Below are 5,476 nucleotides of genomic sequence, written 5' to 3'. Positions count from 1 at the left end.
GCTGTATCCACTATGTCAAGGACCTTCTCTTTGCCTTTCCTCTAAGTAGTCACTGTGGACTACATACTATCTAAATCTACATGCAAAGAAATATGATGTGCCATTGGCACTGCTTTTGGAGGCAGAGTAGAAACTGTAGTCGGGCTGTCAAAGTATGATGAAGCCTTGTCAATAATAGCATCCCTAGATATAATAAATTTTTTCTTGAATTAGATCATAGAGTTGGTATGCCATAAACTCTGTAGCATATCCAAGAAAAATGCACTTGATTGACTTGACATCAAGTTTAGTCCTAAGTGCATTGGGAACATGGGCATAAGAAAGAGATCCAAATACTCTTAGGTGCTCAATAGAGGGCTTAGTTCTTGTGAATGCCTCTTCTAGTGCCATGTTTTGCAATGAAGAATTGGGGCTCCTATTCATCAAGTACACAGCCGTGTCACATGCTTTGGCTCGATATTGTCCCAGAACATTCTTCTCATCAAGCATGCATCTAGTTGATTCTACAACTCCATTTTCCTGAGTATATCTGCATGTGAACTGATGTTCCATTGTCACAACGGAGAGCCTTTAGGTACTTGCCAGACTAATTTTCTACCAAGGCTTTGAAGTCTTTAAAAGTATTGAATGCATCAAACTTCTATTTCAAGTAGTAGATCCAAGTCTTTCGTGAGGAGTAATTATCTATGAAGGTGATGAAGTACAATGCCTTGCCAAGAGATTGTATAGAAATTGGCGGACCCCATGGATCAGAATGCACGATCTGAAGGATGTTGGTACTTCAAATCAAAGATGTTGGAAAGGGCTGTCTGTGTTGCTTACCCATGCAACAAGCCTCACATACATCTTTTTGAAAGTACAACTATGGAATCCCTTGTACCATGTTTGTCTTTTTTGGGGATACAACGCTTCTGAAGTTGAGGTGACCATACCTCTCATGCCACATGTACTCAAATAAGCATCCTAATTATAATGATGAGCTGCTAGGGCTATCTAGATTAGAATGGTAGAGAAATCTTGAACATTCTTCCAATCTTGAAACCTTGAGCAATGATGGATTTGCGGCTCTTGAGCTTCCTCATGTTGCATCCATACTTGTTAAAGATGACCTCCATATCACTCTCAATCATTGGTCCAACAAAGAGAAGGTTTTGTGCCATTATGGGGACATAAAGTGCATCTCCAATACTCCATGTGGTGCTTGCGTTACTATGCAAGGGTATGTTGCTAATCCCTTTGATTTTGTGGGGTGTATCATCCCCCATCACGATGTTATATCTCGTGTTCCTGTCGGGACGGAAGTTGAAGAACCATTCTTTCTCCGGTGTCATCTGGTTGCTCACACCATAGTCAAACCACCATGTGTCCTCATCCTTCTATGTCTGAGTTGTGGACTTCTCAGATTTGATCATATTGCAATATGATAACTTTGTGTTGATAGTCCTGAGAGTTGTCTTCATCATAGGCATAGTGGGCAGATTGCCGTTGATGATTGTTGCCTTGACAGGAGTTGTGAGACTTGTTTGACTAGCCTACATTCACTAAATGCCCTTGTTTCTTTCTATATTCTAGTTCCCAATGGCCTAGGATGCCGTATTCTCCAGCTAGAGAATCCGTGACATGTTGTTGGCATTGTACCTTATTTCCAAAGTCGTCCAAGCAAGTACAGCGAGACGACCACGAAGAAGAGGGATCATCATATCCTTCACATTGAAGTTGATGATATTCAATGCAAGATGGGCCTTTGTATCCCACTATTTTTGTTGCTTTGTAAGCTCTATCTGTAGATCTACAGTAGGAGGAGTGGCCGAGATAGGCTCGGTCTCTTTTCATTTTCCGTGACAATATCCCACAAGCCCTTCAGTTGAAAAATGTTCAACATTTTTTTTTTCAAAAAAGAGACTTCTATTAAGTAAGAAAGAAACCCGCTAGAGCAAGCTCTGTGTGGAAATACACCATGCTAAGCATGTAATAAAAACACCTCAGAGGAATGAGGTAGAAAGAAACCAAGGTTGAGGCTGAAAATGCCATCTCAACCCTGTAGAAGTCTCAGCAAAGAAGGGAGAGTCTCTCCAATCTCTGAGAAAAGTAACTCTCCTGGAGGAGGCTACTCGAGATGATCCTTGCATGGTCGCCCAAATGGCCATCAGAGTGTGTATCGTATCTGTCCAAGTACTGGCCAAGATCTGAGAAGGGTGAACCTGAGAACCCTCCAAAGCCTCAGTGCACCTGGCTCTCCAAATGTGCCATGCTGCAATGCTAGCTAGGATCTCCCATGGAGAGTCGACCAAGGAGTGAGCAGCCTTGAAAAGAGTGGTCGGAACATCCTCTAGAGAGCATAACTCCACAAGGTGTCATCGGATGTGAAGAGCCCAAGAGGAGTCAAGTCTCTCAAAAAATACCTGGGGCCCTGAAAGAGTAAGCCAAGCCACTGACCCCCAGGTCATATAGAAAGGTAGGCGAACAAAAGTGTTGAAAAGTCTTGCAATCCCCTTCCATATGATTCTCGCCTGTGTGCAATCCCATAGGCAGTGCTGTATTGTCTCCAAAGCAGAAAGGCAGTGAGGGCAAGAAGGGTCAGCTCCGAACTTGGACCTCCAATGGTTCACTGCTATCCCACCATGAATAAAAAGCCAAAAGAAGAGAGTGATTTTTCTATTTCGGTGGGATTTCTAGAGCCTCTACCAAAAAATTCTCTGCAAGTCAGCAGAAATCTGAAAGTTCTCCCAGAGCTCTGGTAGACTTCCAACCCCTAGAGCTAAGCTAGAATTTCCTAGCATTACTGACCGTGTAATGAAAGAAGGGGATGCCCTTCTCTCGATGCCCTTCATCTATCCATTCCCATTCCCTAGGGTCCCACTGCAAAAACTTAATTGGGACACCTTCATAGAGCCACAGCCTCCAATTTTGAACTTCCAATTACCATAGTTGTTATTATCGAGCTTGCTACTCTGATAAAAATATAGGACATCATCATGTGATTTTACCATGGTATGTTGTATGCACAAAGGCTACTCTGATAAAAATATAGGACATCATCATGTGATTTTACCATGGTATGTTGTATGCACAAAGAATCAAAACCTGTATACAAATAGCAACCAAGTGCCGATGATAGCCAGAGGCTTTACAAGGCTGGAAGAAGTAGTGCTGGCCCAATGCCAAATAAGTCAACTAGTGACTTTACAAGGTGGCATGTGAGTGCAAAAGGTGCAACTGTCCTAAATCACTAAACCAAACTGCAACAAGAGTAAATCTTCCCTCTGTCAAAAAATGGAACAAGTATGGATATGTGTGAGATGTTCCGCATGGACTGACGTTGGTCAGAAAATAATTGGAATTTTTGGGCATGGCTTTAGTTGGCTTATTTCAAAGTTGTCTCCTCTAAGGTAGCTAGTCCTATAACTAGTCTACATGTCGATCGAGATGAAAAGCAATTAAATAAATTTTGCCTTGATTTATTATACGTGCTGGGTTGGAGAGGATGCAACCTGACCAGGAGGGGCTCCAATGAAGAGGTTTCAGTAAATACTACAAAGTTAAAATCCCAAATGTGAAATTTGAGGTGATAGGTGGGTAGAGCTTGAGCTTCCGAGCAATTTTGATTGTTGGAGCTCCTCCAAATTCCACTTGGATCAAAACTTATGGCTCCCAAAAGAATGGCCAAACTTTGATCACAAGAGGGCATAAAAGTGATGATCTGGATGCACTGATGATGCCGACAGTGGGTGCATATGCTGGAGCATAGTAAACCTGTGAAGCACGGATGTTGAGGTGGCACTGTGAGCTAGCAATGCCACATGGTACAAGCACAAATGACGTGACATTGTCACGTGTCTAGATGATGTGGCAAGTAGGTGAGGTGGCACTACTATGTGGACAAGTGATATGGTAGGCTGATGACATGGCTTGTGGATCAGCCAATATGCTATGTGGCACACTAGTCTCACTGACCAAACCATAGCTACTTGAACCCAACCTTATCTGCAGGTAACTAAATGACACGTGCCATCTTGTGAGAGCACCTAGGGTCAATTTCACCTTACCACACGGTGGGATTATTTGCCGCGTGTCATCCAGAGAGAGAGAGTAAGAGAAGTAGAGAGCTCTTTGCATGGCGGTGAAGATGGTGGTAAGCCGAGCCTAGTTGCAGAGACAAGATGGCTGTAAGGAGGAGCTCCAGTAGCATCAAAATGGGATCCGTAATATCGTCACTTTGTAGTCGATCGTTTGATGTTGTCGGTTAAGGCATGGAAGTTGCATAAAGTTGCACCGGCCGACCTCCAAGAAGTAGAGAGGAGTTAGAGCTTCAAATCCATGTAATCGATGTTGCTTGCTCATATTTGCACTTTGATTCTTTGCTTGCAGCCGCTCAGTCGCTTCTTCGTTGATTTGCCAGTCATTGTGCTGTGCTGATTGGTTTGCAATTAGTCTGCTTAGCTTCGATTCTTTGCTTGAATGCTTGTTGTGTGGTGCTGAATTAATGATTGTTCTCCTTGTAGGCATAGCTTTTTTGCTAACTTTATTGCTTTGTAGGTCCATTGTAGGCTGGGGTTAGGAGAACAGTGCTGGGATAAGGTTCCAAAGAGAACTCTCTAACCTTTTAAAAACTCAAAAATGGAACCTCACTGAGAACCTTAGAGATTACAAATCTCATAGAAATGAACCTCAAAGGCTCTACAAACACTCTCTCATGTCTCTAAAGAACACTTGGATGGAAAGAACTTTCTCTTACTAAAACAGACTCTCTCTATGTGAAAAAACCTCTCCAAGAAGAGCTCTTAAAAGATTTTTGAAAATCTCTCAAACTCTTAAGATGGAGAATGTCTCAAAGGAGGACTTATTGCCTTGACAACATGCAAGGGCTTGTGAGTACCGTAGGCTTTGATACCATGAGAGAGAGAGAGAGAGAGAGAGAGAGAGAGAGATGGCCTCATGTGAACTTGGACAAGGGTGCCACCTCTCTTGATCACTAATCTACCCTCCATTCTAGAGGGATCAAATTGGCCCTTTGTTCCTTACCTAGTTCCTATTTTAAAGATACACTTAACATACCTAGTTCCTATTTTAAGAATATGTTTAAGGGAGGTTTGAGACATGTTCGGACTTATGTGTCTGGGAAGGGGGTCTTGCTCACGTCCCATACATCGTCATATGATTGTACGTGCGTCTTGCTCACGTGGTAGGATCCCACGCGTTGTCATATAATTGTAAGTCCGTTTGCACGGAGAAATCTCGTTTGAGGGTAAGGGGCTGACGGCTTGCTACTGATTCTACTGGGGAAGGAGAGAAAGGTGTAAAGACACGATGTGAGTCTCTTGGAATGTGCCCCTCTAGAAAGGGGCCATTAGGACTTGTATAAGTTGGCTTTTGGTTAAACCCTATGGCGGCAAAGCATTGATAAGAGTGTTAATTTGTTCTGTTTTGAGCTTCCTTCATTGGTCTGCTTGAGCGTCTCGCACGTCCTGCCTGTGGG

This window comes from Dipteris shenzhenensis, chromosome 19, assembly GCF_047967505.1.
Source record: "Dipteris shenzhenensis isolate YYH24624 ecotype China chromosome 19, Dip_SZ_1.0, whole genome shotgun sequence".
In the NCBI taxonomy this organism is placed as follows: domain Eukaryota; kingdom Viridiplantae; phylum Streptophyta; class Polypodiopsida; order Gleicheniales; family Dipteridaceae; genus Dipteris; species Dipteris shenzhenensis.
The sequence above is the reverse complement of the archived record's forward strand: the minus strand, read 5'-3'. Positions refer to the sequence as shown.